The sequence below is a fragment of the Alligator mississippiensis genome, chromosome 10 (genome assembly GCF_030867095.1).
Source record: "Alligator mississippiensis isolate rAllMis1 chromosome 10, rAllMis1, whole genome shotgun sequence".
Taxonomy (NCBI): domain Eukaryota; kingdom Metazoa; phylum Chordata; order Crocodylia; family Alligatoridae; genus Alligator; species Alligator mississippiensis.
Window position 1 is genome coordinate 37,644,438 of NC_081833.1, and position 25,406 is coordinate 37,669,843.

Sequence of the window (25,406 nt, forward strand, 5' to 3'; positions counted from 1 at the left end):
CTGCACTCCTGCCACCCTGCCCTGGGCTACCACCCCATCCTTGGCCTGGGGTACTGATGCAGGCCCACACTCATGCCCACCCATGCACTGGCTGCCTGCCACCACCATTTATCCACTTTCCTGCCCACTGCCGCCGCTGTACAATGAAACTCACTGAGCACAAAGTGGAATCGGGTATGAATGTAAAATGAGTGTTATAGTGAAATAACACTAATGTATCAGTGTTAAGGGGGGTTGCCTGTACACAGGTTGCTTGCTTTTACAGGTCAATTCCTTTACTGCTAGAGGCCATTCACACTTTCCCTTGGGTCACAGCTCTCTATGGCTAAGTTTTCCTATTTATCCTGCCCTTACCCAAATTATATAGATTACTTAGTTACCTAATTAACTCTTCTTCACTCAGGTGTCACCAGACTTAGTGCCACACCTCTTGCTACCTTGATGTGCACCCTTCAACACAGGACTGGTGCATGCACCTTACCACCAAGTGCACTCTGAGAATACTTCACCTGACAATCCTTCCACCATCAAGCTAACTCCAGAGTATACCAACCAGCAGATTCCATTTCTTAGATGCTAAAAGCAGGTTTGCAAAGGCTACACTGCCCCCACACTGTATCAGAAACCACCAGACCACCACACAGCTATCTTCACACCACCAGTTGTCATCATAAGTACAGCACTAGATCCACTGTCTACAGCCAAGCTCTACATCACATCTAGATCTGCTCTGATCCCACCAACTGGGACACGCATCTTAAGCATCTGGAGCAGGGATTCCTACAATTACAATGCAACCCCAAAACAGTAGCTGCTCAAAAAAGTGAGACACGGACCCCATTGTACCAGGTACAACAGCAACCCCAGGAGAAGGACAACAGACTCTCTGGTTTACAGCAGCCTCCCCCACTACCTAACTCCCTGGCTCACCAAGGCACCAAGCCTTGTAATGGACCCATATGCTTTCTGTGCCCCAACATCAAAGCAAACCACATCCTCACTGAACAAACACCATAATCTGCTTACACTGCCCCTCTGTTGACTACATTGGGCAGATGGGGTCATCCCTATAAACCCCACCCCATTACTAGGGAGACTGGGCAGTTTAGGGTTTCCACTTACTGCTCTCTCACAGCGCCCACTCCCAATAATATTTTTTTCCTACAGCCTATCCAGATCATAGGTTATGAGCAGATATGCCTGATATCTTGGCTAGGAAAATGATTACAAGAATGGTTTTGGGATTGTAAAAGCAAATGAGGGAATAGGTTGGCACCCATAAATTTGGCAACCTTCAAAAAATACAAAACAATTGAATGAATACGGTAATTTTACATATAGTAACATGATTATTTCATTCTGTGCCTTGTGGATTTTTGTTTTTAAAAAAAAAAAAAAGGAAAACTGTTTCATCTGTCTGGATTTCCACTGCTTGACTTGCCAGGCAGCACTCCTTTGATATCACTTTCAGTGTTCATTCTTTTCTTGTGAGTGAAATGCAGGATAAGTTTCTTGGATGCCTCAAACTGTTGTGTGGCCATCAGCCACCGAAGAGATTCTGGGAAAAAAGTTCAAAGACAGGAAATGTGTTAGTGAATGCCTCCAAGTGTCTGTCAGTGGGAGCTCATTACATTTATTTGTTTCCTTTACAATTTTATTTAATTGTCTGAGAGTGTAAGAATTCCCTGAAATACATAAAAGCCCTTTTTTTTGCAAACAGCATAAATAACAGAAACACACACACAGTCTGTGAACTGAATAGACATTCTGGGTGCAGAGAGAAGTGACTATTTTCTCCCGATCTGGCCACAGAAAACAGTTTATAGCTGTGACCAAATGCAAGTGCATAGCTGGAGACAGCTTCAAAAATGTCTGATTAGTGAAAATCTGACCCCTCATTCCATGAGGGGTAAATCGAAGACTTTTCAAAATAAAGCATCTTCTGTAACTTCTGTCTGCGCTGCCCATGTTCCATCATCCCATAATCCTTTTTTATAGTAATTCATATATAAAAAGATTCCTGGCACACCATCTTGTTAGTAAAAAGAGGAACAATAAAACAAAATATGGTATGTCAGTAGAACTATGGTCATTACAAGGTATCAAAGGGTTGGGGAAACTAGGAAATCAGCGGTAGCCACCAACTGCCAAGTAGAGAACTCATTCTAGAGAACTACAAACTTGTGTAGTTTCCAGGTGGCAGTTTGGATCAAAAGAAAAGCAATTCTAGTTAATGGAAGTGACTTGGAGAGGAAAAAAGCAGTGCAACAGTGATTATGTTTTAAGGCAGGTTGTTTAAATATTTTCAAAACATTAAACTTTTTTCTTCTAAGTCTGAAGTGGCCCATACAGCTTTTAAGGCCTGCTCCAGACCAAGCATTTCATACTGCTATAAAAGCAGCTGTCAGCTAGATCCCTGCTCCGATGCTTAGTTACCCACATCCTATATCCAGTAAAGTACCATTAAAAACACTTTTACCAATACAGTACTTAAGCAATAACCATGAAAGTGCTCATGTGCTGTGATGCAAACACAGAACTGTGTACCTTACTGTTTAAGGGTGGTTCTTAAAATATATCTGAAGAAAAATACACATTATTTCCTTTAAATGCAGATGTTCACTCCAATCTCTGACCTTACTGACTAATTTCCACATAGTTTTAGATCCATTAATTTTTGTATATTGCAAAAAAGGCACATACAGAATTCAACTAAAAGAAACCCCACAAGGCATAAATGCATCTCAGAGCTATCATACTTTCAGTCACTTTTAAAGACATCTTCTCCTCTATGCAGATCTCAGTTTCACTCTCTCCCCTCCACGCTGACTAAGTCAAAATTGTATTGAACACTCTAAAGTATAAAAATAAATTATAGTGGAAATTCCACCACAATGCAGTGGCCTTTGCTACAGATGCAGAGTAAACACTTATGTTTTTGAGGTAATGGAAGGGGCAGGGAAACTGAGCAGGCAGCTGTACCATTATACAGCCTTCTGGGGTTAATAAAGACAGCACACATTGCCCTGAGCTAGAACACAACCCTAGAAAAAGAAAAAAGAATATTGATGGTGCACATTACAAAAAAATGGAGAGTCTATCTTAAAAATCCAATAGATCAAAGAACACCAAGTATGTGCAGCAATACATTCAGCCATTCCCCTTGACAGCAAAATAAACTGCTTTACTAAACTGATCTCAGGTGTCTGCTTCAGCATATTTACTTGCAGAATGTACTGTGAAAACTCCCCATTTCGTAAGGCCTACCCCAAGGGGCCCGTCAAAATGACCCCACATGTGCCTCTTGCAGTGTCTCAAACTCCTTTGAGACACTGCAAGAGGCATGTGTGGGAATGGGAAAAGGTTCCCTCCACTGCAAGTTTGCAGCATGGGAGCAAAATTAAACCCTTGGATATCCAGGGGGCAAAAAAAAACAGAGCACAAGAAAGGGGGACAGGGCACGGTCCCAGACCATGGCCTGAGGCAACCGCAGGCTGGGTCCTCCCCAGAGATGCTCTGGTAGCAGTCAGTCTCTGTGGCTGGCCCTCGCCCTGGTGCTAAATCACACTGCCTGCCCGCAGGGAGCTGGACCTGGGCTCCAATGCAGGTAAGTACAGGGTTGGGGGAGCTGGAGGAGGGGGAAGGGGACTTTTGGGGCCCCACCCACTCCCCCAGTCCCCCATATTCCTTCCCCGCCTGTTCCCGAGGCCTCCAATCCCTCCCCATCCCCTGACTGTCCCCCGAGTCCCCCCATCACTGTCCTGCCCGGCCCCATCACTACCCAACTCCCCGATCGCTGCCCTCCCCACCCCAGCCACCCCACAATTTAAAAAAATGAAAAACCCCAGCACTTCCCAGCAGTACAGCTGCCCAATTGGGGTCACTGCCCCACCCCCACACCGTGCAGGGCTGGGTGACAGCCCCAGCGACCCCAGCCTGGGCCCCACTGTCCCCTGCTGCCCAGAGGGGACTCTGCCACGAGACCCCAGAGGCCCCAGAGCCCCTGCTACTGCGGTGAGTAGAGGCTTTTATTTTTATTTTTTTTTAGTGCTGAAGGCTGTGGGAGGCAGCCAGCAGGGGGCTGGGGGTGCCAGCAGGGGTGGGGCCGGGCAGGGCAGCCATTGGGGTTCTGGGGGAGTGGGAGGGTTGGGGCTGGGTGGGGCAGCAATCCAGGGGGCTGGAGAGCAAGCGGGGGTGGAGCATGTGGGCCCTGCAAGGGGGAGGGGTGGTACCCCTGTGGGGGCCATTTGGCCCCTGTTGGGGGGACTATAACCCCTGTGGGGGGGCTGTAGCCCCTGTGGGAGGCTGTAACCCCTGGTGGTGGAGCTGTAACCCCTGGTAGGGGGCAGAAAAACATATAGGTATTTAGAATTCATTTTATTATGATGATATAGACACTGTTAGGCTTCCAAATTGCCTTAACACTGTACATATATAAATAAAACATTGCCCAACTGATCACTGTCTCTGTCTCGCTCACTCTCTCTCTCTCTCTCTCTATATATATATATATAGTGGTCTTTTTGTTTTAACTGTGGAGGAACTTGGATTTGGGACTATTTTACAGAGTGACTTTGGAATTTTTTTTTTTAATTGAGGACTTTTCGGTTTTCCAATAGGGAACACCAGAATTCTTGCTAGGGAGGCCAGTGGCAGGACCCTGCCTGCTCAGAGCTGGCACCTTGGACCCAGCTGGTTGTGGCTGACATCCTGGCCAAATGGGGCCAGGAGGACATGCTTTGACAGTTCAAAGCAGGCCACCATCTTCCAGGAGATAGCTACCCAGATGGCCAGGCAGGGGCACACATGGCAGTACTGCTACACAAAGGCCAATCCTGCTGCCACAGTCCACTGGCACTGGCAGCTGGCCCAGAGGGGCAGATGCCTCTACTGGCTGTGCAATCCCCACCTGGGTCTGGCAGGTGTGCAGCAGGTCACAGCCAGGCAGCAGCCGCTACTGCCAGACTGCTGCAGTGAGTGGAGGGTGCAAGGAACTCTCAGGGCTGTTGCAACAGTCCAGCTGGCACAAGGGGTAATGTTCCCAGGTACCAATTGGCTGGGCTCCAGAAGCTCCTGAGAGCAAATAGCCCCATAGCTACTTGCCAGGGCAGCTTTTTGTATTGCTGGTGCCAGGACAGGGAAGCTTTTTATATTGTGAGGGACAGCACAGGTGCTGGCCCTGGGCTCTAGCTCCCCCTGGCTGCAGATCCAGGAGGAGCCAGGCAGGGTTATTTTGCCCCAAGTGGCACAGTTTGCTCCACAACAAAGTGCATGTCCGAGCACGTGCGCTGAAGCAAAAAGCCCCAGCTCAAATTTGCACTGCTTCTATTTGAGCTGCTGCAAGCGCACGTGGTTGCATGTGTGGACGCACCCAAAGAGTTGGAATGGAATACACCTTTCACTGCTTTTCCCTTGACAGCTAAACAACATAGCTTGCTCCTCTAATTTTCCTTTAAAATACATTCTCTCACCCTAAATGCATGGACACATATACACCCCAGAATCCTTTTGGGTAGAAAACCAGTGGTGGTCCCATCACTGAAGGAAAAGAACTGCATCAGTACTGGCATTGCTCACTATTCCTGGAAAATTGCAGGTTTTTCATGCTGCATATGTAGTATAATGCTCTGTTATCAATATTATGGGTGCACCAATACATTGGTCCCATATCGTATTGACTCTGATATAACGAAAATTGACATTATTGGCAATTGTCTGTTTTTGGCTGATGTGGTCAATAATGCTGCTAATAAATGCCCAGTGCATGCGCACAGCTGCAGAGCAGCCCACAGGCAGCCAAGAGTGCAACCCAGCAGTGTGGAGAGAAGCATTCGGCTGCTAATTCTGTTGTGGGGGAAGGTGCATGGGAGAGTGAAGTGGTGTGGGGGTTGGGCAGATCAAGGCCACCACGGTAAGGGAGGTAGTGGGGTTGGGGCAGGCGCTGCACAGCCAGGGTGGGGTAGGGCCCTGAACAGCTCATCCAGGGGCATGGGGAGACTCTGTAGTGACAGAATGGTTCATTAATTGTTTACTGTGGGCCTAGCATTAACGCATTCCCATAAGTCACAATTGACTCCATTTTATTTAAAAGAGAACACAAAATTCCTTTTATAAATTATTTCACTCAATCCTGTGCCAAAAGCAACCATTTTTATTGCTTTGCTGACCGTTTACTAATGCAGCATGATTTTTAACAGGAGACTAGCTTCTAGCTGAAATTCTTCCTTATGTCCAGCCTGAAACGGTCTTGCAGGAGTTTATAACCATTCGACCATTTCATCCCTTGGGGGGCTCTGGTGAACAATCATTCCCCCAGATCCTAGTGAACACCCCTGATAAACTTATAGGTGGCCATCAGATCGCCGCTGAGCCTGCGCTTTTCCAGGCTGAAGAGTCCCATAGCTCTTAGCCTGTTCTTGTAAGGTCTGTTTTCCTGACCTCTGAACATGCATGTGGCTCTTCTCTGGACTCTCTCAAGCTTCTCCACATCCTTTTTGAATTGTGGAGCCCAAACCTGGACACAGTACTCCAGCTGCGGCCTCACTAAGGCTGAGCACAATGGGAGAATGACGTCCTGGGATTTGCTTGTGAAGCATCTATGGATGCAAGCCAACATTTTGCTCACTTTACTAGCTGCAACATCACATTGAAGGCTCATGTTCATCTTGTGGTCAATCACGAACCCCAAGCCCCTTTCATCCATAGTGCTAGCCAGTGTAGCACTGCCGAGCCTATAAGGATGCTGCAGGTTTTTCCTCCCAAGGTGGAGAACCTTGCGCTTTTCGGTGTTAAACACCATCAGGATCTCATCCGCCCATTCCCTGAGCTTGTCACGGTCAGTCTGAATCGCCCTCCTGTCCTCAGGTGTGGATGCTTTATCCCAAAGTTTGGTATCATCAGCGAACTTGGCCAGTTTGCTTCTGACTCTAATGTCCACATCATTAATGATGTTGAACAGTATAGGCCCAACGACAGAGCCTTGAGGGACCCCACTGGTCACAGCACACCATGATGAGTGACTTCCATCAACCACCACCCTTTGGGTCTGACCACGGAGCCAGTTCCCCAGCCAGAGGATCGTGGTGGACCTGAGGCCACAGTTTGCCAGTTTTGCGAAGAGGTGATCATGGGATACAAGATCGAAGACTTTTTTGAAGTCAAGATATATGACATCAATCTCCTCTCCCTTGTCCAGGTGATAGGTCACCTGGTCATAGAAGGAAATGGGATTGGTTAAGCAAGACCTACCCGCAACAAACCCGTGCTGGCTATCCCTCAGGATGTTGCCATCGGCCAGTCTGTTAAGAATAGCCTCTTCAATAATCTTTTCTAAGACCTTCCCTGGGATAGAGTTCAGGCTGATGGGCCTATAGTTTGCTGGATCCACTTTCCTTGAAGATAGGCACCACATTGGCCTTCTTCCAATCATCGGGCACTACACCAGAGCACCAGGAGTTCTCAAAGATCCATGCCAGGGGCTGAGCTATGGTGTTAGCCAGCTCCTTGAGTACTCTGTGGTGTGGATTGTCAGGGCTAGGTGACTTGAAGGTGTCCAGCCTCTCAAGGTGTTCCTTCACGAGGTCAGCCTTGATGGAAGGCAAGGAATCTCCCTCACCCAGGCCTCCCTGTCCCATAATGGGCAGGGGCATCCCATGGGACTGATGAAAGACCAACGCAAAGTACCCATTTAGTAGGCTGGCTTTTTCCTGGGCATCGGTCATCAGTTGTCCCATCTGGTTTAGCACGGGTCCAATGTTGCCCTTGCTTTTCCTCTGGTTACCCACATATCTAAAAAAGGACTTTTTATTATCCTTGATACTTGTAGTTAGTTGGAGTTCAGTCACAGCCTTGGCTTTCCTGGTTCGCTCCCTGCAGATCTGGACCAGCGCAGAGTATTCCTCCTTGGACGTGCATCCCATCCTCCCTCCTTTGTAGGTCTTTTTTTTTAGTTGCAGGAGGTATGCTAGTTCCCTGGAGAGCCAAGGGGGCTGCTGTGCCTTCTTGCTGCCTTTCCTCTGAGATGAAATAGCATTAGCTTCTGCATCGAGGATCAGTCCCTTGAGGAGCAACCACTCTTCCTGAACTCCCCTCCCCTTGGGGTCGTTGTCCCTTAGGGCCTCACTGACAAGCCTCCTGAGCTTGTCAAAAACAGCTTTCCTGAAGTCGAGGACTTCTGTATTGCTGACTGATTTGCCAGCTTTATGGCAGATGGTGAAGGTGATCAGCTCGTGGTTGCTGTCACACAGCTTCCCATCGATCGTTAGATCACTAATTAGGTTGTCCCCAGTTGCCAGTACCAGGTCGAGCAGTGCTTTACCTCTCATTGGCCCGTAGACTTCTTGTGTCAGATAGAGCTCATCCATGCACAAGAGGAAGCTTTGCGACATGGCCCAGTCATGGGTGGAGTCCCACCAGGTCTCCATTATCCCTATGACATTGTAATTATTTGTGTTAAGCAGGAGGACAAGTTCCTCCTGTTTATTCCCCAAGCTCCTGGCATTCGTGTACAGGCAGACAAGTGTCCTCTTGGGGCCCTTGCCTTGCCTACAGATTGTTCCAGGGCTGGGGCAGGGGTGGGCTGGGGCAGGGGTGGGCTCCCGTAAGTGCCTTGGCCTGTTGGCTTTGCAAGAGTTGCTCAGCAGGCTAGCAGTGGCGGTAGTCCCCCCATCCCCCAGCGGGTTTAGTTTAAAGCCTGGTGGAACATGGTCAGCCAGTCTGGCTGAGAAGAGCTTCCCACCCAGCAGAGAGAGGTGGAGGCCATCCCTTCCCAGCAACTCACTGCCTCTCTCACCAAAGAGTGGACACCAGTGCCACAGTCTTTGGTTTACTACCTGGATCCTCCTCTCCCTCCTCAGCCTGTAGCCCGAGACTGGGAGGATCGAAGAAAACACCACCTGCACTCCCAGACCCTTTAGCCTTGCTCCCAAATCCCTGTAGCACCTCATGACCCAGCTGGGAGCGCTCCAAGCCATGTCATTGGTGCCCACATGAATAAGGAGCATAGGATAGCGGTCAGTGGGCTGGAGGAGCTTAGGGATCTTCTCTGCAATGTCTTGGATACAGGTTCCTGGGAAGCAGCAGACTTCCTGGCCTAAGGGGTCGGGGTGGCAGATTGCCCCCTCAGTCCCCCTCAGGATGGAGTCTCCCATGACAAACACTTTGCGTTTTGTCTTAGGGAGAGCGGGGGCGGTAGCTACAGTACAGCCCGTGTTGTCTGCCGGAGCTGGCAGCTTGGCAGGCTCTGCTGGAGCTGCAAGAGGTTCGTACCTGTTGCAAAGCTCCAGCAGTGGGGGGACCTTGGTGCAGCAAACCTTAGGGCCCTTGGCAACCTTGGTCCATCCCCTTGGCTAGACAGAATGGGAGGTCCCCTAGTCCTCCCTTGTCCTGGAGGGAGACTGTGATCTACCCTCCATCTCCTGGGGCAGAAGGGCCTGGCAGTAAGAGCTGATTTTCTCCTTGCACTCCCTGATGGCATCCAGTCTCTGGACTGCGGCCTGGAGCTCCTCCAGCTGGTGTGCCAGAGACCCCAAAAGGGAGCAGACCTCACAAGGGGAGGTGGCTATGCTTCTGGGCCCCAGAGCCTGAAAAAGTGACAGGCATCCCCCGCAGCTGAGAGCCAGGGGCTCCGTCTGCATGGAGCCCAGAGCCATGGGCTCTGTCTGGGTAGAGGCCTTTGAGGAGCCAGAGCGGGGGGGGGGGCCATAGGCCCCAAGGGGATCCTTGGGGTTCAGTGTGTCCATATCCATAGCATGTTGCTGGTAGGCCGGCTATGGCTGGGAATGCCTACCCAGGGGGGCACACAGGCAGGGCCATGGGCCCTCCCGCTCGCCCTCCTGCACAAACTCCACACTAACTCACACATTGGGCAGACAAGCGTGCCTGTTTGCGCTGCCTGTTCGCGAGGCTACAGTTGCGTGGCTGCTGGGAAGTGCTGGGGGGCTTTGGGGGAGTGGGGGCGCAGCGGGCTTTCACCCACATGTCTCGGTGCTCCCAGAGCCTGACAGATGGAACAAAGTCACTGGGCTGCTTACAAAGAGATGATAATCCCAGAATCCAGCATTTATACATTAATTATGAGAAGAGCTGACCAAAGCTGAAAAGTGCAGCTTTAACCTGCTAAAATGTTTCCATCGATCTCTCTAGAACTCTTTGTCTTTATGCAGAAAAGATTATTGTTCTTTTTTAATTGTAGGTGCAAGAAGGAATTCTCTCCTTTTCCAGAAGAAACTTGTAAAACAATCTTTGTCACTGAGTTGTAGGGAATGCATCTTTCTTGTTTTGACAAACAAGTAGAAATAATCCAATCTGTTTCTCCTTTCAGGTGAGAAAAAGTCAGCTTTCCTTCTCGAAAGGAAGAAGATTACAGTGGATGGCTGGATCTGAGAACCAAGTCAAACATTGAATGATATTTGTTCATAAAAGTAAATAATTTGGCAAAGCAAGGGGATTGGCAAGGAGAAACAGAGGGCCCTTGCAGATAATAGGGGATCCAACTTCATCCCAAAGCAAGGATTGCATCTGTTTGGAGCACGCCTTACAAATCAGTCTCTTTGGTTTCCCTTAAAAGGATGGAAATGAATCCAGTAAGATAGACCAGGAAAGGCATGACCCAAGATCTAGGAATTATTCAGAAGAAAGCCATGCCATGTGTGTTTTATTATTGAGACAGAAGAGAATCTGCTTAGCAGTTTACTAGATGAGCACAGACATAAATTTGGTGCTTAATATCAAGTGAGTCTTCCTAAGGAGTGCAGCAAAGTCACTGATACTGCCTACAGGGAGGTAAAAATTACAGATATTTATAGAGCTGGGTAATAAAGAGGGCACATGACCAAGTCTGAGAGCAGTAGCTTTCTCCTATTCACATTGCAGCCAGTTGTGCTGTTGCTTCACTGATCATTTTTTCCTTTATGATTGTAGAGACAGGGTGAGAGGGTTACCGCCTTTAAAAATAATGATGAAGTACAAATTATGTTGTTCATTAAGGGTATGGAATGTACCTACACTTGAAAAGGAATAGAAAATAAGTATATCTACCATTCAGGTGAAGGAAATGATAATGTGTGACTGAATCTAAGAATACAGTCCCACATATTACAATACCTGTCCAAAAATGTATAAACAATGATGATAATTCTGTACTGAGTTCAGGGACAGAGGAAATGCTATCCTGACATACAGGTATCAATGTGGTTGCTGCTTCTGTCTCTTTAAGTGAAAGCCAAGCCTCTAATCTGCAAAGGAGTGCACATTTTTTGAGTTTCTGAACATCAGATGAATCAGATGCAAAAAGCCCAGGTCCATGGATGAATCTGCAGAACAGGATGGTAACATTCTAAGGATTTGGATGGCCACTCCAGGTAAGAAAAGGACAAGTGACTGAGCGGAGAGGTGCATGTTTCTCCTACTCATGTGTTTCTAGAGATCACAGTGCAACAAATGGTCATTGAGGAGAACTGATCATTCTTCCTTCTGAATTACAGGTGGAGAAATAGATAGTTTCACTTTTTTGAGATGATACAATTTGAATACAATACAGGTATTTATATATTAGACAAATCAGGAAGGCAACTGACTGAAGCTGAGTGGTTCACATTAGGGCTGCGTGAAATGGCTATGTCTCATTTTTTATTTCAGATTCAGTCATTTTGGACGACAGTGATACGTTTTGGTGTTTCAGAACACTGTTCCAGTTTGATTCAGCCGAATCTGATTTGGATTTTCAATGCTGTTTTGGAGATTCGGATCAGCCGGGAAGAGGCAGGCACAGCCAGGCACCTGCAGGTTCTCCTGAGGCTCCTCCAGCTGTGCCTGCCTCTCCCCAGGTGGGGGGGAGCTGTGGGAGAAGCCCCCATGGCTGCCCCGCCTGGCCATATACCCTGCCCTGCACTTAAAAAAAAAAAGCCCCACACTTACTGGCTGCAGCAGCAGTGATCAGGGCCTCTGAGGGCTTGTGACAGATTCCCCCCCCCCCCCATGCAGCATGGGGCAGTGGGGGGGTCGCAGGGATCACCCTACCCCCGATCTGGCACCTGTGTGGCAGCTGTCCCATGGCAGCATAGCTCAGCAGGGCATTGTGCACTGTCTGGGAGCTGTGGCTCGCTGGGGCTGAGTTGTGCTGAGTGGTGCCAGACTCCAGCTGACAGGTAGAGCTGCCCCAGCTCCCAGACAGTGCACAGTACCCTGCCAAACAGCACTGCACCTGCATGATGCAACAGCTGCCACATGGGTGCCAAGTGGGGGGGGAATCCCCACTGCCCCATGCTGCACAGGGGGGCTCTGCCACAAGCTCCCAGAGGCCCTGATCACCACTGCCAAAACCGGTGACTGCAGGGATTTTTTAAGATTTTTTTTTAATTGCTGGGATGCTGGGGCCAGGTGTGGGGAGGCATGAGGTAGGACTGGGCAGGAGGAAAGATCGGGAATTGGGGGCTGCGCGGGGGGGCTCTGCCATGTGGCCCCAGAGCCCCCACAGCCGCTGCCAGAGCTGGTGAGTGCTGGTTTTGGGTTTTTTTATTCCCAGACTGCTAGGGCTCAGGGGGGAGGGGGCGATTGGGGAGTGGGGGCTGCATGAGAGGGCTCTGACAGGAGGCCTCAGAGCCCCCACAGCCCCTGCTACAGCCAGTGAGTGCAGGGATTTTTTTCAAAGTGCCGGGAGGCTGGGCCAGACGGGGGATGGGGCTGGGCAGGGCAGCCATGGGGGCTTCTCCAGTTGTGCTCGGTGCGGGCTGTGCCAAGCAGACTCGGGTGCTGGCACTGGCCCCAGCTGGCAGCTGCAGCATGCTGTCATCCTGCACGCAGATCTGGGAGGGTTGCGGGGCTGTGCCAGACTCTTCCTGGGGGGAGTAGCCCCCGGATCTGCATGTGGGATGAAAACAGGCTGCCATCCCTCCCCCAGAGCACTGGGATTGGAAGGAATCTCAGGGACAGATCGCAAACACTGGCCAGCTACAGATGTCAACATCAGAGCAGTCCTTCCACTCCTCTTCCTTCTCCCTCTTCTTAGTTTCTGTTTCCCTGCAACCCTGGCTCCAAAACATCAGAAACATTTCCGAAGCATTTCAGATGGTTTCGTGTAGTTTCAGAGGTGTTTTGGAGCCTTTTGTTTCATTTTGGATTTGGTGTTTCAGTCGCCAAAATAGGCCGAAACACCTCCAAAATGAAATGGCTGCCAAAATTTCACATAGCCCTAGTTCACACATCTCTGTGTCCAGAGGTGAAAGGGCTACAAATTGTGCTTGTGCAGAATCAATTGTTGTTGCTTTTTTATTGTGACCCCTTTTCAAGGAGACATATGAGGAAACAATCCTTTTCTCGACATGCTAGGAATGCTCCTTTACAGAGCAAAGCTGTAGAAACAAAAGAATGAGTTTATCATTTCCAGGGCAGCTTTTGCCCTTCAAGCAAGGAAGACGATGTATGTGGTTGAACATGGAAAGAAAGGCAGACATGGAATAGTACTTGTCAGGAGTAACTCAGAAATAGAGAAGAATGACAAGAATCACTATCTCAGTCTTTTAGAGGGTTATTGGGGGTTATTTGTTAGAAGTCATCACTAAAGACAATAGATCAGTGTTGGGATAGGATAAATCCAAGCCTTCATTTGAAATCAATGTAATTAATTGGTTTGATTCAACTTTCAGGAAGGAAAGCAGCTTCCATAATAGAAATGCCACAAAGCTGAGGGTAAAAATTAAGGAGAGCTGACCAGAGCTCAAAAGTGCAGTTTTAACCTGCTCAAATGTTTCCAGCAGTTACAGTACAACTCTGTGTTGTTGTGCACAAATGATCACTTTTGCTTTTTTATTGAAGGTGCAGGGGGAGATTCTTCCTCTTTTCCAGAAGAAAGTTGTAGAAACAATCTTTGTCACTGAGTGGTAGGGAACAAGCACAGACATTCCTATGGCAAACAAGTGGAAATAAATGCATTTGTTTATCCTTTCAGCTGAACAAAATGCATCTCTTCCCCTTGAAAGGAAGAATATTACAATGGATAGCTGGACCAGAAAACCAAGTCTGACCTGGAATGATGTGTGTCCAGAAAACTAGCTAATTTGGCAAAGCTATGGGATTGGAAAGGAGGACTAGAAGGGCGGCCCTGGAAAGCAGCAGGGAATTCATTTTCATCCCAAGGTAAGAACTATATCCACCTGGTGCATGCTACACAAATCAGTCTTCTGGATTTCCCTTGCAGAAAAATAAATTTATAGTTTCATAGTTTGTAGGGTTGGAAGGGACCTGAGCAGATCATCAAGTCCGACTCTGCCATGGCAGGAAAGAGTACTGGGGTCAAATGACCCCAGCAAGGTGTTCATCTAGCCTCCTCTTAAAGACCCCCAGGGTAGGAGCCAGCACCACTTCTCTTGGAAGTTGGTTCCAGATCCTAGCCACCTTGACAGTGAAGTAGTGCCTCCTGATGTCTAGTCTGAATCTACCTTCTGCCAGCTTGTGACCGTTATTTCTTGTCATTCCTGGGAGTGCTCGGGGGAACAGGGACTCCCCCAATGCCTGCTGGTCCCTTCTGATTGGTTTGTAAATGGCCACTAGATCCCCCCTCAGCTTTCTCTTGTGGAGGCTGAACAGGTTCAAGTCCCTTAGCCTCTCCTCGTAGGGGCTGCCTTGCTGCCTCCTGATCATGAGAGTGGCCCTGTATCTAATGGAACAGACAGGAAAATCATGATGCAAGTTTTTGAAGTAATGCTAAACAGAGCCATCCTTGTACATTATTATTATTATTGCTGAGACAGAGGAAGACCCCCCTTTCAGACTATTGAAGGAGTGCAGGTATAGATTCCCAAATAGGTTTTAATTCCCATAGTCAGCTGTAACTATACAGCCAAAGGCAAAACCTGGCTATCTCTAGGGAGCAAGTCACCATCTAAAAGTCTGTTTTGGAGAGTTTATTTGGATGCAAAGGAGATTATTTTGATAAAGAGTATCACAGGCACCATACGCAAAAAAAAAAACCCAACAAAAAACTGTCACTCTTTGGTATTAGAGATCAGATTTTATGAGCTGTAAGTAGAGAAAAGAGGTGAACCTTTCAAGAATTAAGCAATAGAGCTGTGTGAAACAGCAGTGTTCCATTCCGACCAGTGTTTTGATGTTTCGATGGAACAGCATTTCATTTCAAATTTTGTTTCAATTCTAAACAGCTGTTCTGTTTTGTTCCGTCGAAACAGAGTCGAAACGGCGAAACTGTTTCGACGTTTTGCCCATAGGTTATAATGGGGAAGGACAAAACAGCCTATAACTTTGTCAGTTCTGGCCTGATTTGGATGAAACTTGCAGGATGGGTAGCCCCTTCTGATGGCATGAAGACTGCCAAGTTTCAAGGACATAGATGCAGGGGGTTCAGGGAAACTGCACCCCAAAATCTTGAAAACAAAACTTGTGTCACACGTATGTGGGGTCAAAACTACATTCATGCTAGCCCCTGCTGAGGCCACAAAGCCTGCCAAGTTTCAAGGAGATAGATGCAGGGGTTTGGGGAAACTGTACCTCAAGCTGCGGACAAGCAAAACTCATGACATGGGTGACACTGTGTGTGTTAAGGTGCAGCAGGGTGAAAACTGCAGGCATGCTAGCCCCTGAAGAGGTCACAATGCTTGCCAGCTTTCAAGGAGATAGGTGGAGGGGCTTCTGGGTTCTGGGGTCCTGCACCTCTAGCTGCTGACAGGCAAAACTCATGTCATGGGTGCTTGTGCAACTGTGTCAGTCTTGGAGGACAGAGGGAGGGAGGGGGGAAACTACTGCAGGCCTGGCTGCTAGGCCCTGCTGCAGCCACGAAGCCTGCCAGCTGTCAAGGCAGGGGCAGGCAATTATTTCAGGCAGAGGGCCGGTTATCCAGTTTTGTCAAGCTGTTGAGGGCCACATGGGTAGCCCCACTCCTTGACAGGTGCCCCGCCCCCTGGTCACCATCTTGGGACCAATGTCTTGGGGCCAGCACCAATGGGACCCAAAGCAGGGTGCAGGCTAGCAGGGGTCTGTGGAGCCAGGCTGGGCTGCAGCAGCAGGGAGAGGGGGGAGCTGGCCCGGTTCCATAGAGCCCCTGTCAGCTGGGACCCCACGCTCCTGCCACCCTGCTCTGGGCCCCACCAGCACTGGCCCTGGGACACTGGTGTGGGCCCCGTGCATACACTCACTCCCAGTGGCCCCCCAGCCCCATGATACAGGCAGGGGGCAGCATGCAGCCCCGACACCCTGCTCCACAGCAGGGAATGAGCTAGTGCTGAGCGCAGGGAAAAGCAGCCCCTCACCTGCCCTGTAGCTGGTGTGTCCTGCTGCAGCCACTTGCAGCCCGTGTGGGGCTGTCCTGAGCAGGCACAGGCAGGGGCTAGGGCCAAGAGGCAGCAGATGTTTGCAGCTGGCCCAGGTTCTGGGTAGCTGCTGACAGCTAGAGCCTGGGCTGGGGGGCAGGGGCTTTGGGTAGGGGGCAAGGGGCAGCAGGGGTGGGAGGCAGCAGGGCTGGGGGCAGGGGCAACAGGGCTGGGGGGCAAGGGGCACAAGCAGCGCATCCTGCCATGTACCCCCTGCCCTCATTTTGTTTTGAGCAGGCACAGGCAGCCCCATGCGGGCTGCAAGTGGCTCCAACATGGGGTGCCAGGCACAGGGAGGGTGAGGGGCCAGTTTTCACCATGCTCAGCACCAGCTTGTAACCCTCCCCTGCTGCTAGCCTGGAGCCTCGTGCCAGCTCTAGGCTCGCGCATCGGGGCTGTGCACGGTGGCCCCCCCACTTGCCACGACGGGCAGCGTTTGCCACCATCACCTCTGGGCTGCCCAGCGTGTGAGCTCTGTGGTGGGCAGCAACAGCAAACACTGCCTAGTGTGGTAAGCAGGGGGGCTGCAGCTGCTGCCACCATGCACAGCCCTGACTGGCGAGCCCAGAGCCAGTGCAGGGCCCAGGCTGGCTGCAGGGGTGCTGAGCATGGGGAAAGCGGCCCTTCCCCTGCCCCGTGCCCGGCATCCCATGCTGCAGCTGCTCACAGCCCGTGTGGGGCTGCCTGTGCCTGCTCCGGACAGCCCTGTGCGGGCTGCCAGCAGCTGCAGCAAGGAGCACTGGGCACAGGGCAGGCAAGGGGCCACTTTTCCCCGGGCTGCTTTTCCTCTGGCTCCTTCCCTGCCCTCCCCCCCACCCCTTATCTGAGGTTCCAGCACAGGGCAGCCACATGGTCCCAGAGCAGAAGCCCCTGCTGGGGCTTCCAGCTGGGGGTGGGGGCCAGGCAGGCCCTGAAGTTGCGGGAGCCTGCCGGGCTTCCCCTGGGTCCTACTGCCCCTGGCTCCTGTCATTTTTTACAGGAACCAAAGACAGAAATATTAATTTTCTAAATTTTTTAGGGGCCCCGCAGGCTGGATAGAATGGCCTAGTGGGCCGGATCTGGTCCGCAGGCTGTATTTTGCCCACCCCTGTGTTAAGGAAATAGGTGCAGGGGGGTTCTGGGGCCCTGCACCCCTAGCTGCTGACAGGCAAAACTCATGACATGGGTGCTTGCACTAGCTAGCTACTGTTTATGCAATCAATCATGATTCACTCAGGGACTGGCTCAATACACAGTAGCTAGTGAGAATAATGAGTTAATGAGCAAGGATTAACACCTACAAAACCAGAGACTAAGGAGAGAAAAGAATCAATACAGAGCCAGGAACTGCTTCTGCCCCAAGACAGACAGTCAGTTGCACAAGCACCCATGTCACGAGTTTTGCCTGTCAGCAGCTAGGGGTGCAGGTGCCCCAGAACCCCCCTGCACCTATCTCCTTAACAGCTGGCAGGCTTTGTGGCTGCAGCAGGGCCTAGCAGCCAGGCCTGCAGTAGTTTCCCCATTCCCTCCCCCCCGTGCCTCAAGACAGACAGTTGCACAAGCACCCATGGCACGAGTTTTGCCTGTCAGCAGCTAGAGGTGCAGGGCCCAAGAACCCAGAAGCCCCTATACTTATCTCCTTGAAACTTGGCAGGCTTTGAGGCCTCTTCAGGGGCTAGCATGTCTGCAGTTTTGACCCTGCTGTGGCTTAACACATACACGTGACATAAGTTTTGCTTTCAAGAATTTGGGGTGCAGTTTCCCTGAACCCCCTGCATGTATCTCCTTGAAACTTGGCAGGATTCATGTCCTTAGAAGGGGCTACCATTCCTGTAAGTTTCATCAGAACCAGGCCAGAAATGATAAAGTTATAGGCTGTTTTGTCTTTCCCATTATAGCCTATGGGTGAAATGTCAAAACAGCATTGAAACTGCGAAACATTTCGACTTGCCTCGTTTTGTTTTAAAGCTGTTTTGACTATATCTGTTCCTTTTTTATTTTTCTGTTTCAATCTTGAAATGGATTGAAACACTGTCAAAACTAATCAAGGCTCCTGTTAGGTGAGTCTCAGAAGGTAAGAAATGCATGCTTCCATTGAATTAACTCAAATTTAACTGATGAGTTTATATTTTTAGGTGGAAGGAGTGCAGCTCATCTGACCTTAGATAATAGGAATATTAAGGATGTTGTAAGGCTCATAATGGCAGGCAAGTCTTCTTAAGGAGTGGAACAAAGTCACTGATATTGCCTAAAGGATGGTAACAATTACAGGTGTACTGCTTTTTATCATGAGGTAAGGATTGTACCTTGTTTGGAGCATGCCGCAGAAATCATTCTCTTTGTTTTTTCTTGTAAAGACAGAAATGTATGCAGTGGGATAGACCAGGAGAAGAATGAGGAACTCTCTTGGTGTAATTCAGAAGTAATTCTCTTGGAGTAATTCTTGGCCCCCGGCTCTGGCGAGAGATGCATGGGCGGAAGCCCATTGTGCCCCTCTGAGCTCTGGGACCCCAGGACCCCCCAAGAGGACCCCCAGGACCCTTGATGAGCCCCAGCCTGCCCAGAGGTAAGCAGGAGCCTGTGGTGGTAAGCAAGGGCCTGTGGGACTTAGCCCAGCCGTGGGAAGGCAGCTGAGAGGAACCAAGGAGGGTCACATCCCCCCACCTGGCTCCTACTTGGCCCAGCCCCCCAGGTAGCTACACAACTGGAGCCACCTGGGGCATGAGTCACGGAAAGGGGGAGGCACTCACTTGTTCCCTCCTTCAGTGGGGGAGGGACCCCTTAGTCCCCCCGAGAGTGGCATGGCACAGCACCGGTGGGCCCTTCTGTGCATATGCAGTTTAAAAAGGGCCTGCCAATGGCAGAAGCTGCATTTGGCCCCTGGCTCCATTGAGAGATGCATGGGCGGAAGGCCAACCAAAAACTGCGATGCTGGTGTCATCGTGAAGGCTTCGGCTTCCATGATCACAGTCTACTCTTTCATGAGAGAGGCAGTGGTCTGCTGGGAAGAGACAGCCTCCATCTCACTTCACTGGGGAGGAAGCTCTTCTCAGCCAGAATGGCTGACCTGCTTGACTGGGCTTTAAATTAAGCCTACTGGGGGATGGGTGGACAACCACCAACGCAAGCCCACTAGGCAAGTACTACAACACCAACAGGTTAGGGCACCCAAGGGAATTCACTCTTACCCCATCCCTGGAACGGTGTCCTCCTGGGAGTGCAAGGAAACCTAGGGCTTCCAATGGGACACTTACATGTCTATACACCAATGCCAGGAGCTTAGGGAACAAACAGGAGGAACTGGTCCTCCTATTAATCAAGAATGACTATGATCTCATAGAGATAATGGAGACCTGGTGGGACTCCACCTATAACTGGACCACAGGTATAGACAACTATACCCAGTACAGGAGTGATCATAAGGAAAAAAGTGGTGGGGGTGTAGCTGTTTATGTCAAGGAAAGCTACATGTCCCTGCAAGATGGCATTGGCACCCAGGGAGGATGACTGGAGACCCTCTGGGTTAAAATATATGGGGAATATGGTACAGGGCACACAATGGTAGGAGTCTACTACAGACCTCCTAACCAAGAACAAGGGCGGGAGGTAAGGGAGGAAAGTAGATCTGGGGAACTACAGGCCAATCAGCTTGACCTCAATCCCTGGAAAGATTCTGGAAAAAATCATCAAGGAAACCATTCTTGACAAGCTGGCTGATGGCAACATCCTGAGGGACAGCCAGCATGGCTCTGTTGCGGATTGGCCTGACCGATCTCATCTCCTTCTATGACCAGGTGACATATCAGCTGGACAAGGGAGAAGCGATTGACATCATATATCTGGACTTTAAAAAAGCCTTTGATCTGGTGTCCCATGATCTCCTCTTGGAAAAATTGACCAACTGTGGTCTCGGCTACATCACAGTCTGATGGCTGGGGAATTGGCTCCAAAGCCGGACCCAGAGAGCGGTAGTCAATGGAAGTGAATCCTCATGGTGCTCCATGACCAGTGGTGCCCCTCAAGGCTTCATCCTTCGATCTGTACTCTTTCACATCTTGAATAACGATGTGGATACTGGTGTCAGAAGTGGACTCGCCAAGTTCACTGATGACACTAAACTTTGGGGTAGAGCATCCATACCTGAGGATAGGCTGGTGATCCAGACTGACCTGGATAGGTTAGAAAGTGGGCAGATATAAAGTTGATGACATTCCATACCAACAAATGCAAGGTGTTCCACGTTGGGGGAAAAAAACCCGCAGCACACGGGCAGTGCTACTCTCGGCAGTACTACGCGGGCAGTCCTAGGCTCGGCAGTGCTATGCTCACTAGCACCACAGCCAAAAAAGACTTGGGGGTTATGACTGACCACAAGATTAACATGAGCCACCAATGCGGAGTCGCAACTGGTAGAGCAAACAAAACTCTGGCTTGCATCCATAAATGCTTCTCAAGTAAATCTCAGGATGTCATCCTCCCACTGTACTCGGCCTTGGTGAGGCTGCAGCTGGAGTACTGCATCCAATTCTGGACTCCACAATTCAGGAAGGATGTGGAGAAGCTTGAGAGAGTCCAGAGGAGAGCCACGCGCATGTTCGGGGGCAAGAGAAGAGATTGTATGAAGAGAAGCTGAGAGCAATGGGACTCTTCAGCCTGGAAAAGCACAGGCTTAGGGGTGACCTGGTGGCAGCCTATGAGTACATAAGGGGTGTGCATCAGGATCTGGGGGAACACCTGTTCACCAGAGTGCCCCAAGGGATGACAAGGTCCAATGGTCACAAACTCCTCCAAGACCATTTTAGGCTGGACATAAGGACAACCGTCTTTACTGTTCAAGCTCCCAAGGCCTTGAATAGACTCCCTCCAGAGGTGGTGCAATCACCTACTCTGGATTCTTTTAAGAAATGTTTGGATGCTAATCTTGCTGGGATCCTTTGACCCTAGCTGACTTCCTGCCCCTGGGGCAGGGGGCTGGACTCAATGATCTTTTGAGGTCCCTTCCAGCCCTAATGTCAATAAAATCTATGAAATCTATGATAATAGATTTCCTCAAGGGCCTGCAGACCAAGCCCTACGAGGAGAGACTAGAGAAACTGGACCTGTTCAGCCTCCGCAAGAGAAGGTTGAGAGGCGACCTTGTAGCTGCCTATAAGTTCATCACGGGGGCACAGAAGGGAATTGGTGAGGATTTATTCACCAAGGTGCCCCCGGGGGTTACAAGAAACAATGGCCACAAGCTAGTAGAGAGCAGATTTAGACTGGACATAAGGAAGAACTTCTTCACAGTTCGAGTGGCCAAGGTCTGGAACGGGCTCCCAAGGGAGGTGGTGCTCTCCCCTACCCTGGGGGTCTTCAAGAGGAGGTTGGATAGGCATCTAGCTGGGGTCATCTAGACCCAGCACTCCTTTCCTGCTTATGCAGGGGGTCGGATTTGATGATCTATTGAGGTCCCTTCCGACCCTAACATCTATGAATCTATGAATCTATAATAAAGCCATGTATACCCACATCATTGCTGAGAAAAGGAGAATTCTCCTATTAATCTGGTAAAAGAGTTTATAGTTCATAGTTGGTATGGTCGGAAGGGACCTGAGCAGATCATCAAATCCAACCCCCTGCCATGGGCAGGAAAGGATGCTGGGGTCAAATGACCCCAGCTAGCTGATTATCTACCCTCCTTTTGAAGACCCGCCAGGGTAGGAGCAAGCACCACTTCCCTTGGAAGTTGGTTCCAGATCCTAGCCGCCCTGACTGTGAAGTAGTGCTTCCTGATGTCTAGCCTGAACCTACTCTCAATCAACTTGTGGCTGTTATTCCTAGTTACTCTGGGTAGTGCCCAGGGGAACAAGGACTCTCCCATTCCCAGCAGGTCCTCTCTGGTAAGTTTATAGACAATCACCAGATCTACTCTCAGCCTTCTCTTGTGGAGGCTGAACAGGTTCTGGTCCCATAGCCTCTCTTCATAAGACCTGCCCTGCTGCCCCCTGACCTTGTGAGTGGCCCTCCTCTGGACCCTCTCGATGCTGTCCACATCCCTCCTGAAGTGCGGCGCCCAGAACTGGACACAGTACTCCAACTGCGGCCTGACCAAGGTCACATAGAGGTGAGGATCACCTCCTTGGACCTGCTCGTGATGCATCTGTGGTTGCATGACAAGGTGCAGTTAGCCTTACTGATTGCATCCCCACATTGGCAGCCCATGTTCATCTTGGAATCAATAATGACTCCAAGATCCCTTTCTGCCTCTGTGCTGACAAGAAGAGAGTTCCCCAGCCTATAGGTATGCTGCTGGTTCTTCCTCCCTAGGTGTAGTACCCTGAACTTGTCAGTATTGAATCCCATCCTATTCTCATCCGCCCACTTCTGTAACCTGTCCAGATCTAGTTGTAGCCTGTCCCTCCCTTCTATCATGCCCACCTCTCCCCACATCTTAGTGTCATCCATGAATTTGAACAAGGTGCTTTTCACCCCCTTGTCCAGGTCGCTGATGAAGATGTCGAACAGTGCGGGCCTGAGGACCACAGCCTGGGGAACCTGTCCACATCCCTCCAGGTCGAAAATGACCCATCCACCACCGCTCTCTGGGTGCGGCCCTCTTGCCAATTTGCGACCCATCTGACTGTGTAGGTATCAATGCCACAGTCGCCTAATTTTTTAATGAGAATGGGGTAAGAGACAGTGTCGAAGACTGCATCTTCACATGGAAGGGAAGGAAGAAGAAAAGGAAAACAAATAAGGAGGTAAAGGAAATACAGATTCAGCTTTTCAAGAAGAGAAACAATGTGTGACAGAATCAAGGAATACTGTCCTCTCTGCAATGACACTTATTCAGAAATTTAAAATGAATTAATGATGATTCTACAACAAGCTTAGGAAAATAGGAAAGCACCATTCATAGCAAGTATCAGCATGGCTGCTGTATGTCTCTCCTTAACTGAAAGCCAAGCTTCTAAGCTGCATTGGCAAAAGAACTCATGTTTGAGAATTTCTACAACTTGGATTAATTGGATGCCTGGACAAACTGCATAACAGGATGGTAACAGTCTGTCTTCATACAGCTGGGTAATAAAAAGGACATATGACCAAGCTAAGAGGTGAACATTTCTCCTGGTCTGATGTTTTTGGACGTCACAGCACAATCAACTATCTTTGTGAAAAAATGACTGTTCTTCCATTTGGATAGTAGGTGCAGAAAGGAGATTGTTCCCTATTTCAAGAAGAAACATAGAAGGAAACTTTTCACTCGGTGGTAAATGGCGTGTAGGAAAATGATATGGCTGGTGACAATATTCAAGAAGAGACAACATTCGTCATAGGAACCTTATGCAGGTTAAAAATCTCTAGTTTTTCTGCAGGAACAAAGGAAAAACATTCATCTTGAAGTGTATCCTCCAACAATTCATCATACTGGGTTGCTTTCTTAGGGTAAGGAGAGCAGCTGGTTGTGTCTGCCCAGTAGAATTGTGTTGTTGCCATCCAGACGGAAGTTTTGGGGATTGATGCTTAGACATGGTGCATATTTCAGATTATAATAGTTGTAATTTCAGAATGTAAAACCCTGCCTCTAGAGGGTGTTTGAACACAATGGTCCTTGCTGCCATGCCCAGGGTCCAACCAATCACCACATTTGGGGTCAGGAAGGAATTTTCCTCCAGGGCAGTTTGGCCAGAGACCTTGGAGGCTTTTTGCTTTTCTCTGGGCATTGAGCAGGGATCATCTCTTAGAGCCATTTGGAAATGGACAATAAAAATCATGAAACATAGAATTTTTCTCCTTTCATCACTTACATGTGCAGTCTGCCGTGTGCAGACACCCTTCCCAAAGTCTCTCACTGGGACCTCATTTCAGATGGCTTCTTCTATCTTCCACTGCACTCACTCAAGATCTTCCATTTTGTCTCCTCTGTTAACATAGATGTTCTCTTCTCTTTCTCTCTCCCTTTTAAACTAACCTCCACTTCTCTGCGCTCTCTCGTGTTACCCTCTATCTACTTCCACTCCCTTATTTCCTTCCTTCCACTCTCTTTCTATATTGTCTTTCCCTACAGATTCCCCTTCTCTCCCCCTTACTCCCTTTTTTCTGTTTGTCTCTGTGAAGAAAGACAGGTAATAAATAAAACACTCACCACAGGGAATGAGTCCGTGAAGAAGAGAGAGAAGAGAACAGGAGGAGAGCGACTCTTCCAGAGCACCTGCTCTGTAAAGATACAACAATTCTGAGAGGGGAGGGGCGGGGCACAGGAGGAACGGGCGTCAGAAGACGTCACTGGGCAGAAAGCTCTGGAAGAGAGCAGGGACGAGAAGAAACCCCAAGGACCAGGCTCGAGCAGAGAGAAGAGCTTGAGTAGATCTGGTTAAGCTTGGAATTGCCAATGAAGAAAAACCTTAAAAGGGAATAATTGAGCAGCAAGAGGAAGGATGCTGAGGAACTCTTCCAAGCTTTCTGCCTGGTGACGTCTTCTGACGTCCATTCCTCCCATGCCCTACCCCTCCCCTCTTGGGGTTGTTTCATCTCTACAGAGCTGCTGCTCCAGAAGCGTCACTCTCCTCTTATCAGCCGCGTTACAGTGACAGCGAGTCTTGTTTTTTTTCCATTTGGACTGTGTTTTGAGCCAGTCGGGCTCTATAGAAGATGAGGGGTAAAAGAGACTGGGAGATGGCTATTCCTTAAAGAGACAGTGACACATTGTGAGTTCTCAGGAAAGGAGAACACACTTAGGGACCAGGGAACCTGAAAAAAAAAGTAAAACACAGGGTGTCATAAACAGGACTGAATAAGAATGCTACATTGGCATTATAGCTGTTAAAGTAAGATTATACCCAAGTTGAACTCTGTCTAAGTTAATATTAAGACTTCCATGATGTGGAGAAAAGTATCGACAGCCTTTCAAACAACGAGTTGATTATGGCTGTAAAAATAAATCTTGACAAAGAAAATTGTTAACCTAAACAAAGTAAGACTGTGATTTTAATTGATTATATAAGCCTTGGGTGTCGTGTAGAAGAGTTACAGCAAAAGGGGTAACCCAAGAGGATCCCCAGATAGGTTGTTGGAGTCCTACTGTAGTAGAAAACAAATAACACCTCCCGACTAATAATATCATACAAT

General features: G+C 49.3%; 1 long non-coding RNA gene across 1 annotated transcript; it reads right to left on the reverse strand.

Annotated features, from left to right (window-relative positions):
* Positions 1–1,312: 1,312 nt before the first annotated feature.
* On the reverse strand, positions 1,313–24,719 carry LOC109285066 (uncharacterized). The gene is made up of 2 exons (XR_002092735.2): positions 24,424–24,719; positions 1,313–1,558 (listed from the first exon to the last, which is right to left on the reverse strand). It is a non-coding gene; the product is annotated as an uncharacterized LOC109285066 (long non-coding RNA).
* Between the last annotated feature and the right edge of the window lie 687 nt (positions 24,720–25,406).